This window comes from Meleagris gallopavo, chromosome 13 (genome assembly GCF_905368555.1).
Source record: "Meleagris gallopavo chromosome 13, MGAL_WU_HG_1.1, whole genome shotgun sequence".
NCBI lineage: Eukaryota > Metazoa > Chordata > Aves > Galliformes > Phasianidae > Meleagris > Meleagris gallopavo.
The window spans coordinates 5,839,460-5,858,962 of NC_139416.1; the positions used below are offsets into that span (position 1 = coordinate 5,839,460).

The window sequence follows — 19,503 nt, forward strand, 5'->3', positions numbered from 1 at the left end:
GCATGCCTGATTTTTTATGCCCATTTTTGTACTGTGCTATGAGCCATACCGCTGTTGAAATCAGCCTTAATTTGTCTATGAAACCAACTGTTTGTAACACGTGAATGATATATGCATGCCTCTTTTCTCTGCCACTAGGTTTCACACAAATACCATAAAGTATCAAATGCATTTTTTCTATAACCTGCCTTCACTCCTTCCAAAACCAGGTGACATTTATGTTATCATATGAGAAATTAAGACTAGCCTGAATATTTAAAATTCTAGTATAATAGATCACATGAGTAATTAGCACCAGACTGCAGATATAAAATTAGACTGTAATAATTACATCCATGTGCTAAAGACTCTTGCTATTGCGCTGTGTGAGCCTCTCAGAGTAACTTTATAGCTCAGACTTATAGGAAATCTGTGTCATTAACAAAATCTGAGAAATTCTACCGTTGAATAGAGTGGTTACAACTCTTGATTAATTCATACCCAGACCCACGGATACACTCCTTCCATTGGTGACAAGTATGATTCACAAGATAAAGCTTACATATTTTTTAGCACAAAAACTTTATTACCCTACAAGTAATTCTTCTTGAAATTCTAGAATAGGCTTTAGGTTAAAGTAGGAAAGACTTAGAGGGGAAAAAAAAAAATAATGAGATTGCCATCTTTGCATCCTTACCTATAATAATTCAAAGATCTAAACATTACTCAAAACTTTAATACTCTTGTATATCCACTTAAATGAGAGACTTTTCCATTAAACTCAATTGAATTAGATCAAACTCTAAAATAAAATACCATTACTTTGTTTAATGCTTCAATGGTCAGTCACCAGCTGACTTTCTCCATTGCAAGCAGGATATGAGCTGGCCAGACAGATGTGAAGGCAGCACAATCTCCTCCCATTTTGGCCTTGAATCATAAGCATTCACAGAAGACAGAAAAACAAGTTGTCTGAAGTCTGGCCCAAATTTTGCTGAATCACTTATTTAAGAACCTCAGCCAAATCCGAGAACCTCCTGATGTGAAAGGCTGCAAATCCTTTGTGGAAGGTAGCCCTCACAAAGCTTGCTTACAGCAGCTGTAACTCAATAGCAATAACAACTGTCCACAGTTTTCTAGGCAATCCCCAATCTGTGAGCACCTCTTATTCTCCTCATATTTCAAATCTATGTGTAGTTGTTTATTTTACTACCTTTTGTTTCCAAGATGAAGGAAATCTGTAGTCTATGATCAGAATTAACAACAACAAAAGAAAGGGGGGGAAAAGTGCAAGTTATTTGAATTCAGTTTTTATGCAGCATGACAAAATAGGCTGAAGTTAAAAGAGATATCAGTGCACTGGATGAATTGTAAGACTTGTTTTTATCTTTTCTATTGAACAGATTCCTGCAGGTTACTTTTTTGAGCATCTTACAGCATCTTCGGATCAGCCAACAAAGAAATTTCTTTTGGACACAGCATGTGGTCAAATGAAGATTCCGTTCAAAGTGACATGAAATCAGAAATATTGGCTATATAACAGGTATTGTCTTTTTCTATATCTCTGTTCTTCATTGTCAGTAGTCGCCATAACTGAAGAGACACTCACAAAGAAGTAAGAAATGTTCAAAGTGGGCAACAGATGCTTTATTAGAAGGCAAACCTTTCTCTTTTCTCTATTCATTTTACCCTAACACCAGCAGGTTTCCAAGGGGGAGAAAAAGCAGCTTTGAAGCTTTTTTTCTCCCCTCCAACTGCTGTATTTTTTTTTTTAAAGAGGTCCTAATTTCAAATGCTTTAGTGAAGTCTGACTTAGTGCTCTTATGCTACAAAATATTTAATCCTTTAATGGTGAGATCACTACCAGTTTTCCTTTATATATGCATTTTTTTCTTCCCAATTATTAATTGGGCAGACAGTCTCAGCTATCAGTATGTGCAGAATCCTCCTCCTGCAGGACACAGACAGTACTCCTCTTGGGTGGCAGAGGCTGGGGGGACCTTTGACCTGAGAAGCCTGGAAATGCTCATGGGACTGTTCCAATGCCATGTGAAAAGAGTTTTAACCTTCACACGCCTATCAAACTTGATATGTGAACACCTTAAAAACTTATTATCCCAATGCATACTCAGGCTAACCTCTTAACTGTAGTCAGTTGGAGTACTGTTTAATCTCTAACTTCTGAGTGGGACCCAAAGGATAACAACAATAGATGGGGTGACTCACTTTTTGTCCCACTGAAAGTCATCTGCCGCCCATTCCAAGTGGGAATGTCACATGCTCAAAAAAACAGCAGCCCTGGAGCTCTGTTTCTCATACAGACCTCACTACACTGTTTCAAAACTGAGTTGTTCTGGTGTAATTTGGAAAAACAGCAAGCTCAGCACATTCTTACATCCCATGCCAATGAACACGCATAATTGGGCCTTGATTGCTATTCATGAAACTATCTAGGAGCCACAGGGATCGACTACACAGCAGCATTGTATATATTCTCCCCATGGAAGTACACAAACTGCCATTTGATATGAGTTCTGTTATCAGGATAAGCAACCGTCACTACTGCTAAATCAGATAGTAGAACAAGACCTTTGATAGCCATTGACATAAGTGAGAGTCTGGGGGGAAAGGAGTAATGTAAAGCAGTCACTGTGCAACACATTCCAAATCATATTCTTCGTAATAATAATTCCACCTGCAGATGAGCAAATAAATATCATAAATACCAATAAATTTTGGAAAGTAAGTCTTGAGCAACAGCAAAGAATGAAATGTCAAGCTACAGGATAAACACATACCAAGCTGAAAACCTAACTTAGCTAGAATTTGGACAAAAAAAAAAAATCCATCAGAGCCAACAAATTCAAACCTGGAAATAGTAAACAGAGTGGATTTTTTTTGATTGACTTGAGGAAGATCAGCATTTTGCCTAGTGTCTGCCTTCACAAAGATAATACAAAGTTTCCGATATATGGAAGTGATCAGCACTGTATGTTGAATTCTAACCACAAATGTTCTCCTCCTTCAAGTGCTACAGCTCATTACTGAGTGTTTCCAAGAGGCATGCTCAGGGCAAGAATTTGCTCAGACAATTGGACTGTGCACAATTCGTCTTTCCTTAGAAGGTGCCATTTAAAGAACAGCACACTCAGCTTCTGCTCTCGTGTCTAAATGCACAGGCAAAACCCACTTGCATACAGAAAAAGAGGAAAGGGATCCAAGACTACTATAGATACTAGGAGTGATGAAGTTCAGTCCCCAGGCAACACCTTCATATAAGAAAGAAAGCAGACATCCTCTTAGGATTGCTCAGGGTACTACACAACCTCTTACAGTTTTATCTGAAGGTTTAGGGCTTGGAGGCATCCAAGCAGTAAAGCATGAGACCCGAAACACTACAACTTCCAGGGAAATAACATTTGAAGGAAGACAGATATTTTCATCTGCTATCCACTGCTGAGAGCAAGCTTTTAGCTCAGTGCTGGGGTCCAAGATACCGAGAAAGATAGGCCCTTACACTTAGATGATCATCACCTATATCAAACAACTTGAACAAAAAAAGAACATCTCTCATGTAAATCTGTTCACAAAATGAATAGAAAGACCCGAAAAGGTTAAAGGCTGCTGCTTTTAAAGCTTTTATTCATACTAAGAAAAAAAAAAAAGAGTATTCAGAAGCTTTATTCTGAGGCCATTTTCAACAATTCCCTTTTAAAAATCCTACTTTCATGAGAACACTTATCTCATCCAGAAAGTTCACAAATAGTTTCTTTTGCTTTCCCTCTACGTATGTGTCTGAGAATGACAGTGATAGTGTCAATCTTCCGCTCATTCGTTCTGCACTTCCTTACAGTAAACACCATCTGAAGAGCCTTGTGAAGTCAGTATAAGTTGTGCTAAGTTTCAGATTTAAACCATTCCTTGCAATCCCATCTCAATTAGTTTGTCCATAATAACTCAAGTATTTCCATAATTGTTATCAGAAGTACTCTGGCAATGCTGACAATCATGTATCTATAGACATACAACACCTACACATGCACATATGTATTACACATTCCTAATCAAGTAGTCCAGACATCTTTTCTATGCCTAGAGACACCCCCCCCCCCCCCACACTGGGCTGTATTTTAGCTGTAACCTGAACTTTTTTCAGTGAGTCGCTGTTATTAGAATATATATTTTAACTGTTTTGTTTTTTTTGTTTTTTTTTTTTAAAAAGTAACCCAGATATTGAGCAGAATGAAGAACATACCTTCGAGATCACCCATGGAGAAGTTGCTCATCTTCGTAGATTCCTCTTTTTCTGACATTACTGGCATTTTAGAATCCTTGCAACTACCAGGGCCCTTTGATCCCTTCAATGTGGTGCCACAAGATTCGGCCTCTGTACGTTGTGAAAACTCAAAAAAGATTGTTTAAGGAGGAGGGCAGCTTCTGTGTAATTGTACATTAGCCACACTTACAATGATTATGGCTTTCTTGACATTGGAATAATGTGTTATTAGCAGTATTTTAAGGTTTCTAGGCTGGGAAAATTGCAGTTCCTCCCTGGATGGTAACAACAGCTGAAGCTATAGTGAAAATGAGGAAGAAGGTGGATTTCACTAACATAATTATTTCTTAGAGGATTCATGCAATGGTTAACTGCTCACTCCCTCTGTGCTATATCTTCTTTTGTCACTGTACCAATACAAACTCCAAGTCTGTCCTCTTCTCACAACTCAGCAACAGGAACATTTCGGAAGGGGCAACACAAATGCCAGCCAGGAAAAAATAATAATCCCATCAATATAATAAAGCCCACAAATTGATTAAATAATATGTATTGATTATCATCATGCCTGAAATCCACAATTCTTTTCCATGTTTTCTCATGCTACGTGACGTGTTTCCCTGGTAACATACAACTATAAGCCTTCCAAATGCCATCTGGCCAATCTCCATGCACAGTAATAAACAAAGTAATTCAAATTCTGCACAACTGCAGTCTGTAAACTACTGTATAAACAGACAATTCTACTTCATGTTCTCAGAAGTTGTTTGTTAAAAGAAGTTTGAATTTCTTGTAGTACTATAAATATTATTCTTCTCTTTCCAGACTTAGGTATTCTTTGATAGTTATTTGCCCTAATAGTTGAATAGGAAGGAATCAGAAGTCAAAAAACATCAGTATCAAGTTTGTCCCCATTCTCGAGTGTAACTTAAGGAGGAACATTTGATCAGTACCGAATTTCTAAAGGGAATACCATTTCAATGTTAAGACTAATGAGACTAGTTTAATCTCATCCCTATAAACAAATCAGCTTAAGCCTAATGAAATCTTATTTTTGTAAATTAAGGCACAAAGGAAACAGTTCACTGTAAACAGACTTGTAGTATACATTGTTTAGGGACTATTGACTTTCAAATTAGTCTGCTTTTCAAACATTTCACGTCAAAAATATAGTCAAAATGCAAATGTAGCATAAACGGCTCTATAATAAATGCTCATTCAACATTTATTCTTTCTCAAATCATCTTTTAAAGCTCTTTCATGCTAATGTCTAGAAGATGTGACATTAGAAAAATTGCTTTGACATGCTAAGGGGCTCCAAGATTAACAAAAAGAGAAAGAACAAGATAAAGCTTTCAAAAGACCTATTTCAGAGGAATTATTACTTCCTTTGAAAGTCTTCCAAGGTTGCAGTGCATTTAAGCTTGTTGGCATACATGTAAATGAAGGACTACAAAAGTATTCCACTAAATACAACTTGAATTAAACCTTCAGGCTAATGTTACAGAATGAGGATAAAGGCCAGACCCTAGGCTGGCAAGAACTCATTTAAAATGAATTCTTTGAGGTATCCATGAGGGAGAATTTTTATATTATATTTTGTATATATGTATACATATACACACACACTCGTATACATAGAGAAAACACAAGAAATTATCTATGTAAACGCCATATAAAATGGCTTTGACTGATGGATCTCACTGATTGAGCAACGAGCATTCCAGATGACTACATCAGTGAATTCTGAGCCACGCTATAAACCAGAAACAATCTCAGTCAACAATTTCTCACTCTCCTTGCGTAAAGATGTACCACTTTGCCACAGTAAAGTCCCAATTTCATAACAAACAAAAAACAGGGATGTAATTATCATGAAAAAAATGGCTTATAAAACTTGAACTGTGATTTAGACCTTCAGTTCTTTGACACCCAAAAAACATGATTAATGCCATTCCAGCTTTGCTGGGAGAACACCACAGAAAAGAGAATCCATTCAACTGCAGGCGTTTATATTTAACCAACTTAAAATTAACCAAGAAAATTAACTCAAATCTGCCATATCTTTCCAAGCAGAACCATTCAAGAATTTCACATAAAAAAAAACAGATTTCAGGATTCATGACACAAGGTCTGGTTGGAGGGAAAAAAAAGCCACAAAAAAAAACCAAAAAGCAGCAGATGTCTGATTTTGGTTACACACTGAACACGAGCACCTATAACTGAAATTCTGATTCTCTCCCTTAGATGACATGTAACTCAATAGACACCAAAATTTAGAGAAAACTTATTTTTAAATCTTGTAATGACTGATTCTTTCTCCAGCATTAAGAAACCAGAATATTTTAAGCTCTACTCTTACCTCATAAGCTATAGCTTGATCTGCCAAACTCTTACCGCATGGCTGTAGTGCATCCTCCTTTTTCTTGCCAAAACATTAAAATAAACATTCTTGTCTACACTACAGAAATTAGATTGAATAATTAAATTAAATAACTCATCTCAGAAACGTTTGGAATTATGTAAATGTTGTAAAGCCCAGTAAACCTACATCAGAGCTGCCAGTTAAGAAACTTAGTTTGTTACCTTCTACACATGAGCCTTATGCTAGCTGGTAGCACAGTAGCCACAAGATAATTTTCCAGTTACTGGTAATGATGGCTTCATAGGTCCTTTTTAAATATTATCTTTTGTTTTATTTGTTCTTTTGTTTGTTTCTAAACACACCAAACAAATGAACAAGGTCAGTTTAGATTTAATGGTGCTAATAGCATGTTTTAAAAAGCATCGGAGGCTTTGCATTTAATAATTTCTTTACTACTGTTATATCATTAAGCTATTACATATAAACGTACCTATTCTTACCAAGCAAGTACATACTTTTGTCACACTGCCTTCCTACGCATCAGGCTTTTCACATTGGTCACTCTTGTCAGCATGAAAAAGTCTTCAGCTCTTGTTGAAGAGATCCATTCGCACAAGTAGGAGCAAAGCTTTCTCCTCCCATACTCTGTATTCTCTCATATACCAATATTAAAATCTCACCACTCCATTAAAAGATAGCTCTTTTCCAGAGCATAAAGACACATGGACTGAAAACAATCCAAGAAAGTCCAGGCAAATGAGAACAGGAAAGGTTCTTCATAGCATTCTTGTCTGAAGTCCACTTCCTTGTGAACGGCACACCTATGTGCTGGGCTACCATTACAGCGAATATCCTGCCAGATATCTGGCCCTGTACAGATGGGCCAATTCCTGCCCAATATACTCAATACCTCATTAGATGATATATCAAGTTAAGTGGTACATTTTCAGCCACATTTCCTCATAAACTGCAGTTTGCGCTATCATAATTTTTATGGCAGATCAAGTAGTACTGCCTCAAAGGAACATCACAGAAACAGCAGCTATAAGAGATCATGCTGCAAGATATCTTTTCATAAGAATCACAACGTTCTATAAGCAGACAGCTTTAGAATGCTAATAAACTAATTTTCTAAGTTTGCATGCACGTTGGTAAGAATTTTAGATCAAAAATACATAGCAGAATATTTAGTGATGCATCTCCAGGAAAATATAATTTAAAAGAAAGAGAAACAACTAGTGGAGTATATCATCTAAACACGTTTTCTTTTTCTGAAGCATCTCAAAAGTATATGCAACTTCCATATGCCAATCACCTAAGAAATCTCTCCAATTAGCAGCTGCACTTTCTACAACTAGGCAGTCCTAACCTCATTATATGCTTGCCAGTGTGAAATCCAAGTTTGGACGATTTTTTGAGGGAACTGTCTCAGTATTAACAACCATGGATACGTTAGTAAGTTCTTTTATTACTACTGTGAGTGCTAGATCTGCAAAACTAAGTTAATGCAAAATCCTATGGGTAAAAATTTAAAAGTAGGAAGCATCTAGAAGTAGGATGCTAAGAGATCACATGGCTGGTATCTAATTGCTGTCTGACTGAAATAATAAGAGTGACAATGACAAGCATATACCTGCTATTCTAAAATGTTATTGTAAGTTAAAAACTGAGTAATTCTTCACTACAAAGTGATCATATTGACTTGCAAACACCTTAAAAATGGGCACAGCCAATACATGAGAAACAAAAAGACCACAGAAAAATCAGCCTTGCTTTAGCCTTACACTTTTTAATTCCCCCCAGAAATATCACTTGATATAATTAGGGAATTTTAGATGCAACTCTATAGCTTTCTTTTTCTTAGCTCACTTTCTCTCAAGGGAAAGGAGGAAAGGTTCCTGAGATGAATGCAAGGCTGACAGCATTTGCTTTGGTTGCTCTCATATTCCACCTGAACAGTGAACCATAAAAAAAAATGAAGCTCTTTGATGTAGAGTTCCATTCATCTGCCTGTGAAACACAATGTCTGGAGCAAAACACCTTCTAAGCATCTAGTTTCTTACATTGGTAGTTCACCTGAGACTTTGTGAAGGAGAGAATTAAAAGTGCCAATCTCCATAAAAATCTGCTTTGGATGGTAGTTTTGATGGAACTGATAGATTTTATAACTGCAATTTCTAAGTAGCTTTCTTTTTCCTGAGATTTCATGCATAGCAATGAAATTACAAGAAAGACCTTTAGAATATGCCACATTTTGACTAGACAGATGCAAAAACAACATGTAAAATGTAAATAATCCTATAATATTATGATACAAATACAAGCAGCTAACTGATGCACAATATGCTGAGTAGATGGGGGGGGATCCTGCAAAAGGCAACCAAATACGGTACAAGCAGAGCAATTAAAAAGTATACTAATCCAACAAAATTATTGCTGCTAGCCCTCACGGAGTATAAATGGGGCCCCAGAAAAGGTGGCCAACCTGCTTTCCTTATTGTGACCTCTCTTCCCACAGTTCACTATCTTTCCCAGACTGTTATTGCTTCTGGGAAAACAAAGGCTCCGTATTACAAATATGCTAAGTCTCAGGGTTAAGACAGTCTCCTCACATTTCTTGCAGTCTTATTGCAAAATCCTTGAGCACTGGACAGAAGAGCAACGTCACAGGAAGGAGAGTCATGCAACGATTCAAAGACTCAATTTGGGCTACGCAAACAAACTTGTGTAACATTCCTCGGTTTCTGACACTTAGAAAAACTGAGCTATAGATCAGTGCAAAGCAGTATATCCTTTAATGTGTTTGTCCCCAGATTCCTTGGCAGCATTGAGACCATAAGAATTTTGTCAATGTTACTGGACAGAAGGGAAAAATTCATTTCAGTTTCTCTACCAGATACCTCATTTTCTAGGAGATCAAGCCTTCTTAAAAAGCAAATCAAACAAGAAAACCCATTCCAACTCCACTAACTTTTCTACTTAAATTTAATCACAGAGGATTTCACGTGTTCCATTCCAATGCTTGGGTTAAAACTAGTCAGCACTGATGGCCAAGGTTCAGAGACTCTAACTGTTACACAGAGCCACACTGAAGCAGCTTTTTACAGATACACATACAGAGTCAATCATATGTCAGCAGACATTTCCCTGTCTGGATTGTACCATAACTACAACAAATAAAATGGAAAACGAAATAAAGTAACTTTTACAGTAGTTTAGGTTTTGGTCAAGTTTTCTTTTAGGACTGGGTAAGTCTTGGTATATAAGTATGCCTGCCTTCCTCTTTTTGTTAAAATTTAGCAAGAGTTAATGCTTCCGTAAACATTAACAGCTATCCTCAAAGAATGCTTGTAATTATCAAACAAATTATGACATTCTGAATTGATTGTAAAATAAACTTACATAGGTGAGTATTAAGAAAAAATACTCTACAAGAGTAGTTGGAGAAATCAGTCTTTCAAACAGAAAGCAATACAAGTCTGCAAAAGACCTGCTGCACACTGTAATTTTGAGAAGTTGGTCTTTTACACATGTAAATTCCAATTCTTGGGACAGAAGCAAGATCATGGGGGAAGAACATCTAGATGTTTAAAGACATCATTATGGATTTATTGGTTCTTATTTCCAAGGCTGAAGTGTATGCTACTTTTATCTGTAGGTGCTACCTATTTTTACTAATTAGCAGTTTGAAAGAGAAAGCTAGAGTTCTGCAATACAGAAGGAATGCTTTTCTCTCATCTCAGTCTGTTCCAAATGTCCTGTTGACTAGTGGGAATCTTTGAAGTTGTTCTGCAACTCTATCCCTTCAATCACAATCATGTATAAATGCAGCTACTCACTCTTATATTTAAGTCCTGGTTTTTGTTTGTTTGTTTTCTCTGCTTCCTACAGCAGGCAGTTATTTGTCCCTTCTAAAATATTTTTTTTTGTCCATCCTTTGCAAGTCTTAGAAAAATTAAAAACTGAGAACTTATTTAAAATGTAATTAGTGGGCAAAAAAATCTGTAATTTCATTACATCTTTGAAGAACTAGCATAATTTTAAGCATAGAATTTGATTAACTGAGCAGCACCCCTCTAATGCCCTGCCTTCCTTCTGCTCCAGTACCACACTTACTCCTGCAAGTCATCAGCTGCAGCTCCTACCTCTCAGTACCTTGCTGCTTACCTGCCCCATTTATCTGAGTAGATACAATATTCTCTCCCAACAGACAGAATTTTTTTTTTTTTAGAGATTTGCTTGCTGATACAAGCAAGTAAAACAGTTTAAACAAGGTAAAGTCTATATTAATTAGAAGTTCTACTAAATGCACAAAGGTGCCTCTGCCATTAGTCATCAGGTTTCAGTGGTGACAAGTGCATTGATCACAACAGTTGCACACAGCTGACAATCTCAGAAAATAAACCAACAAGCAACTTAATTAAAACAGGTCCAAGAGAATTTTTAAATTCACATCCCTTGCTGGAATCCCAGTTGAGTGGCAAAAAAAATACGCTCTTCTTCTGTGTGCCAGAAGTGTTCTTATCCCATGTGTTCTGCCTGGCAGGTATCTGAAACCATAGAAATCATTTCCAATGCTCCACCCAACAACAATTTTTAGACAGATTTCCTGTGGTTTAGAATGTTATATTTTCTGAGAATTTGTGCAGAATTCTCGTCTTCTACTAAAATTAAAATGGCTTGTGCCTACCTCAAATAATTTTCAGCTAATTCTCCTTCCTCAGGCAACTGCTATATTCCAGTCCTTACTATGGCCTAAATATGGCCATACCTTTTGGAACTGAAATCTGCTTTACTATTTAAGGCTCAGAATTTAAAACTCCGCAGTGCACAACAATTACACATCACACAGTTTATGGCCGCTGCTAGAACTGTTTATTCTATTTTGTGACTAAGACTGAACAAACTTGGCAGACAAGCATAAACTGCTTCAGCTTTACAGTGGGCAGAGTTATGCATTAGTGTCCCATTTGCATGAAATTATATTTTTATCTTTTATAAATCATGCAGTATTACAAATCAATAATAATAATAATTTAGCCTTGAGAAAAGACGACTGAGAGGGGACCTGATCCAGGTTTATAAATATCTGAGGTGTGGCGGCCATAGCGGTGAGGCCAGTCTCTTTTCAGTGGTACGTGGAGACAGGACGAGGGGAAACGGACATAAGCTGCAGCATAGGAAGTTTCGCATGAATGTGTGTAAGAACTTCTTTACGGTGAGGTGACGGAGCACTGGAACAGGCTGCCCAGGGAGGTTGTGGAGTCTCCTTCTCTGGAGATATTCAAGTCTCGCCTGGACGCCTACCTGTGCGACCTGCTGTAGGGAACCTGCTTTGGCAGGGGGGTTGGTCTCGATGATCTCTAGAGGTCCCTTCCAACCCCTACAATTCTGTGAATAAGGGTAACTAAAATAACACACTGGTTCCTGAGAACGATGAGCTCCACTTTCCCCACCAGACTAAAAGCTTTCAAAAAAGTATTATTGGAATCCATTCTGCATAGTATGTATGTGAGGAAAAACTAAAACCAACAGATTCAGAAATCCATGCGCTACGACAAATACCTGTAGGTCTCCTTTCCAAACATATCTTTTAATAGAAAAATGGGCACAAGCTAAGTAAGAAAAAGTCAAAAAATAGAAAAAACTGAAGTTTCCATTGGCACAAATTAATTGAAATTGTTGTTAGCATGGTGCTTGAGTGCTTTTAAGTCTGTAAAATCCTGAGTTGAATATCAGTCAAATGAAAGCATTTTGTAATTAGATGTTAGTTTGCTCCAAAAATAATGCCTCCTATTTATTTCCCTGGGAGCTACAACAGATATAAATAACACAATAACATTTAATTGAGCATATTCTCAGTAACAAAACACTACTTTCCAACATAGTCACCACCACCATCAGCTGCACAGTTTTGCAAGCAGTGACCAAGAACCAGCATGCTGCATTCATAATCCGCACCAGGGGAGGCGACAGACTGTCACTGTCAGCACTGCTGAAACACACCACCACCACCTCACTGCGCTCACATCCACTGGTTGGTCTCATAAACATTCAGCAAGCATCGATTAATGTCAGTGGGTACCATTTTTTCCTGCAGGGAGGAATTTAGTGACACACTTCCACGTCAGACACCATTTGTTAGACTGCCCCTCTGCTGCCATCTGTCACAAAGGAACAAAATGTAATGGAATATTGGTGGGAAGGTTCAATCTCTACTGCCATACCACCGACATGCACATCTGATGTCATGGACCAACATAATAAAGTAGAAGGCATTGCTTTCAGAGCAGCCCTTGTATTACATTCAAAAGCTATATTTTTCACCTTGTTTCCACGTGTGAATGATATTGTGCATAGCATATAATTCTTCCAAGGAAAAAAGGAACTCCATTTGTTGAGAAACACTCAGACTTGTCATAGAGCTCTACCACATACCCTTCAAACATAATAACAACACCCATACAAACATTGCCTTCATTCTGCACCTACTTATGGTATAATGAAATAGCTCTCACCTCTTGTACAAACATCCATTAAGAGACTTCAAATGGCAAGAGGGTTAGTCGGCTCTACAAGAGTAAGGTGCAATACCAGAAGGAAAAACAACCTTCTCCCTTATCCCTGACAACATGCAAACTGCTGGAGAATGTGGTATTCTGCACCTTCAGGACTAGACAACGTATGATCTCCCACCTTGATCAACCAAGAAACACTTTTTTCTTTCAACACTGTTCTCAGGGTAGTGGGAAAGCACAGAATTAAAACTAGAAAAAAAATTAGTTAATAGAGTGCCAACCAAAGATGTTGAGGCAATTTGTTATATATGTGTTAATAACGTGAAAAGCATTAGCTAATGGTAACAATGACAGGAGTATTTCTATTCACACTACAAGATTACTCACAGTACTGCCAATAATTGCCGAAAAAGCTCATTTAGCACAAGCTATTCACTAGCTGGAGTTTTGTATCCTAAACCTCCAGCCATATGCCACTGCAAAAAGACAAAATTCTTAAAACATTATAATAATGAACAGCTATTCATATTTCAATATGGAATTATGTTTATCTTATATGTGAGCACTGTACAGAAAAATAACTAATTTCCATGAGAATAAAAGAGTACTAAACATATCATATCTATATCAACAGCCATTGATCTGAATCTCTTTAATGGTCACGCTAATTCAAGCCCCAAAACACAATCTTCCCTTAACTACTAATTCTGCAAAGTAAATAGAGAATCTTAGTCACAAAAAATTGAAGTGATCATAATCTTTTTCACTCAAGAGAATAAGTTTAATAACTTCCCACTCCTTGCCTTTTGTGAATAAAAATAACAATCCTCACTAGCTATAAGTAAAATATCCTAATTTCCTACCAGGCCTATAAGCAAAAGAATAAAATGAGAAAGCAAAGCAGACATTTCTGTGGTAGGAAGATATAAGACAACCCACAATCCCATATAGTAGCAGTGCTGATAAATGACTATCACACTGTAGTCCTTTGAGTAATTTTCTTTAGGATGACAAAATTCTTCTGCTGAATTTACAAAAAGGTAGTCTGCCCACTGAATGCAGATAAACTATTTAAAATGACAGCATAAGCTAACTATAAACATCTGTGAATACTGTTTGCAGGGGAGCTTTGTAAAGATTTGGAATTCTAGATTCAGCAAATGAAGTGACTGCAAACAATAGCAGCTTTTCTCATGTACAGTACATGCTTGTGTCTTTGAATTAGTAGCTTTGCCTTTGAGAATGCTGGGTCACAAGTGGTACAACCAAGAATGACAAATAATTGTTCAGGAAGGAAAGGAGGAAGAAATCAAATTACTAGGTAGAGATCATCTTATAAATGCAGGAGTAGATAGTGGGATGTACAGTCAAGAGGTGATGGGAAAAGCAGGTAAGAAATATACAGCAGCATTTAGGAAGGACCCATGGGATGGGTACACCACAAACAGAGTGTGTAAGCATGCCCTCCATTGCCAGCTGAAGGGTGAACTTACAGCATTATGTAGTACTTTTTCGGCTTTCACTACATAATCATTTCCTGCCTAACACTGCAGAGAACAAGTATACAAGCTCAAGATTTCTAATAATACAGAGCCCTCAGCTGCTTGTTTAATTTCACTTGAGTTTTGTGGCAGCCACCGTATGCACTTACCCTAAATCAAATGCTCCTGCTGTGCACAGTGCCAGTACTTACAAGATCAAAGCCTTACAATAGATGATGCAAGTTAGTAAACTTCTGAAATATTAAAATTAAAATGGGACATTTTTTACCAACCTCATAATCTCAAAAGCTAGATTTCTGAGTCTGATCTGTCTGCATCCACAATCCCCTCACATTCATACATAAGGATGTATCAGGTCTTCTATTACATCATGCTTTATCAGTGTTACTATGGCAAAAACCTACTGGTAATACAGAGACACTGCGTTCAGGAAGATAAATGAATACTTCAGGGATTATTGTTATCTATCCCACTATAATTGAAGGCATTATTACATACATTCTCAGATATATTTCAGAAAATATGTTCAGGACGCAGTGCAGCAGCCATGACACTGGGTGCTTACAGTACCAGGACAAATAATCACCACAGCTTAACTTGAATTATTTTATGCTTTTCTACAGTTTTGCTTTGCTTTATCCTGCTACAGGATAGGCTTATTTTAAATTAATTATGCCATTTCCAAACATGACACAACAGAATGATGCTGACAGAAAGGTAATAGCTCCAAGAACTCTGACACACAGGTACACAAAAAAGGGAGCAATCACTTTTGACAGCATTCTCTCAAAATCTCAGTGGGGAAAAAGGTGTTTCCAATGTTGAGACATGTTAAAATGAAGAAGTTAGCTGTGTTGCATGACAAGAATGGAATTTTTTACTTTATATAAAAGTCCGTGAAACATACCTGAATTTTCTATTGAAGGACTTGAATAGTCTTTGATTAAAGTGTGAAAATCAATTCTAGGCATGAAGAAACACTCTTCACAGGAACGAGAAACTAGACATTTGGTCAGTTGCTTGATTTAGTAAAACAGCAGTAAAACAGTGGAACAGAAAGGAAGTGACATAACTAATCTTTTAATCCTGTCTTCTACTACCCATTTGTGTATAGAAAGGAGGTTGACAATAAGCAATAAAAATGCATATGCTGCCCAGCAGGGTTTCCATTTTGTCCACTTATATGCACTATGGAATTGAGATTTTCTCATCTTTCAAATAGAAAGCTATTGAACTCTCCTTTGTTTCACTGAAGTTTTCTCCAGTCTAGCTCACCTTCGGGATATGAACAAAAGGTTATGAAATTGAGTACAAAAAATAAAGAAAGATGGAAAGAAAGAACACAGAAGCCTCTCAAACATCAACCCTGTATTGGCACCTGTGCTACTGAGCAGATAAATTAGCTGGATAATCCCAAACTACATTTAAAACCAGAGAAAATCTGTGTAGATTCCCTAACAGTGAAAGTGTAGGCCAGATAATCTCTGAATCCTGTTTACAGTACTTAAAACATATCTACGTTATAGAAATAGCTGTGCCTACTCTGTTAAAAACAAGGTCTTTGCAAAATACAGAAATGTGCCTCTCTTGCAGATTTTATCTTCAAATTATTACCATTATTATCTCCATCAAGGCTTATTTTTCATGAGCTACTATCTCCACTCTTTTCTTTTTCCCTTACAGACTGCCTCATGGATCATCATCTCTAATTTGAGAAATTCACAATTGCTTGAATCCATGGAACATTAGTTCTTAATCCAGTACAAACATCACAACAAAGCAGTTGCATGTTGACCTTATCTTCCTTTCTGCAGTATTGCAGATGGTTCATAGAACAAACCTGCAATTAGTCAGTTTTCTCCAGAAGTACTTCCCTCCACTTTTTAAAAAACAGCAACTGAATTTATCAGCAGCAGTTTGGAATTCTTCATCTTTCATCAGCATGATGTTCCACAGCAAAACCTAATCATACACTTTTCCTCCTTACAAAATTCTTACGTCCTTTACATTAATAGTCACAGACTCAGTTAAGTTATTCTGTAAGGAATTTTGCTCTAAACGTGCTGATCCAGTTCCCACGAAAGTTCTTTCCTTTTTTTTTTTTTCCTCTCCTTTCTCTACTACGATTGTCATAGAAGTAGCAGCAGGTTTTGGGGGCAATTTATTACCTATGGAATTACTCATGCAAACACTTAACTTTCCCCTGCAAAACAGGAATAGAAAAATATCTGCAGTTAGAAATGTTTGTTTTTAAATGAGCAAAGCATAAATATTTTCTGAAGACTTAAATGTGATCTCAAAGATGGCTAAAAGAGGAGTTAGTTTGGTCTGAAAATAATAGTATAGACATGTAAAAATGATACCTACTCAAATAAAACTGCTGCACGGACTGCACATTATTTGAAAAAAAATCATTTTTGCTGCATTTTACCCTGCAGACCCATATGGCCAACATTTTGCAAACAGGACTTTCATTTATGCATGAAATAAAAAGAACTGCTACAAAACGTTCTGCACGCTATCATTCTGAACATAATGAGCTTGTATAAACAATTGTTTCTGTAAGCACGAGATGAAGAGAACGAGTTTACCTAAGTGTTAAGTTAAAGTAAATGAGGATACAGTATCAAACCTGTACAGATGTCAGGAAGATTATGACTGTGGACAGACAGGCATTTTAGAACACGCTCCCTCAGATCATCAGGTAAGGTAAATCAGAGCACATTGGTTTATATTACTGGAAGATTTTGCTCACAGTAGGGACTCAATATTTAATTTATAAACAAGATAGAATTTTTTTTACATTGATATTTCCAGATACTTCTAACTATTGTATAGATAGAACAATTGCCACTGTTTTACTAAAATGGTTTACCCCAGTTCATCATTATATTACACCAGCATTTGTTTTATTAACACGCCGTAGAAATAACCCGAAGTAGTAATAGAGCTTAATAAATTATTGTATAATTTCCACAAATCTCACAGTATCTTTTCTAAATCCACACAGAAGTACATCACAAGCACTACACTAACAAAAATTAAAATAAAAAGATCAGATCAGATCCTCAGCCAACCTAGGTCACAATAGTGTAGTGACCCACTACAATCAAGTTAAAATAATTTACATTAGCCATAGATCTGCCTCAGAACTGTTGAGCTCGTGGGATGTTTTATTTCTCTGACAACATATTTCATTTCCATTTCAGTTCACCTTAATAAACTGTTCTTCTGTTCATGTCTTTATTCTCCACTCAAGATCTATGAATCTCAATGATTTTGGTCATTCCATCATCAGAGACCTCAAATTACCCTCATCTGGTGGGAGTCAGGCATATAACAACTATCGACATCTTTAAGAATTCCATCCTGATGCTGAAGAGCACTTTAAAGTAGTTTGAGATTATTTAGCCCTGTCTGATTTAAACTATTGTTTGGACCAATGCCTTGAGTAAAGAACTGTATTTGTAGCACAGTTGAAAGAAAACATATTCTAAACTCTCAGATTATCCAGAAACTTTTGCAGTAGACAATCCAAGAATTTAAACTATGCGTATCTATTATCAATCAAGCCAATAACATTTTGATCTCATTTGGCATGAGGAAACAGCTTGCATCTATCTATAACTAGAACTGTTCAAAAGCAGAAGTCCATGGACAGGCCTTTAATTATATGCCCAGGCTTCTTACTTCCTCTTTAAATATCTCCAAATATATAAACAATCAGCTAGAAGAAAAAAGTTCTTTGATACAGTGGCACAGAGGAAATGTATTCAGAAGAAGGAAAAGGAAGGCAAGTTACCATGGAAAGAAAATTTCAAAAGGACTAAAAAAATGCTTGGTTTATGCTTTGAAATATGTAACAACTTGTGAGACTTACAAGGCTGCAATAACAAGAGTAAAATAATTCATAATTTAGAAGATTTTCCCAAAGAAACATTTAAAATTGTTAAAAAGTAACAATACATAGTTTCAAAATCCTCATATGCCTTAAAAAATAGATTAGAACAAAATGTTCCATGATCATAATGTTTAGGGCAGTTCCTCGGTTATTGATTTCTATCAGGAAAAAAGTTCACAAAAATTTGTTACCTAGTTTTAAAGCTGTTTATAACAACCTCTTATGCTTATTAAATCACTCACTATTTAATTATCTTAATGGGTTTATACGTATTCCTGTGTGGTTGGTGTATACCCATAAAAAAAAGAGCATTAAAAAATACACAACAGATCTCACATTAAAACTTAGAACAGTTTAGCACTCCTGAAAAGGGAGCACCAAGCAGGTTTGTGCATACAACTGTAATTCCAACAGCTTCTGAGCACGTGCCCATTTTTCTGTCCTTTCCTAACTCTTTTCTGCATCCCAGCCAACTTCTCTTGCACTTTGCTGCTTTCTCCCCATACCTGGCCTAGAACTAGCAGATGTGGTCTTCAGAGCGCAGGGAAAAAAAAAAAAAGAAAGCCCTCCTTCTGCTGCCAGGGTTCAGGTATTCTCACAAAGACAGAGACAGCATCTGTCCTCGTAGCCCAGGACTGCCATTTGGGAGGCACTGCAACCCAGGTAGCATTAACTTTGCTTTACAGAAAAGAGTAAAATTTCACAAATGCTGCTCCTCAGGCCAGATCTGAGCAACTGCCCACAGAAGAGCACAGCACTGATCCAAAACACCAACACTGTCCTCCCCAAAAAATTTTGCTTCCTGAATTTGGACAATTTTTCAATATCAGGATAATAATTTCTCGTTACACACAAACATTTCTCTCTTTATCCTTATTCTCATGATAAGAAATACAGCTGAAAGCACTGAAGAGAAATTTTCAAAGCAAACCACTGAATTTTGGAGAAGTCATCAACAAGAG

At 36.8% G+C, this 19,503-nt stretch overlaps 1 long non-coding RNA gene across 1 annotated transcript; it reads left to right on the forward strand.

The window, feature by feature from the left end:
• The first annotated feature begins 1,008 nt into the window (after window positions 1–1,008).
• Window positions 1,009–5,470, forward strand: LOC146543472 (uncharacterized). Its single transcript, XR_014886139.1, has 3 exons — window positions 1,009–1,133; window positions 1,383–1,522; window positions 4,202–5,470. It is a non-coding gene; the product is annotated as an uncharacterized LOC146543472 (long non-coding RNA).
• Window positions 5,471–19,503: the final 14,033 nt, after the last annotated feature.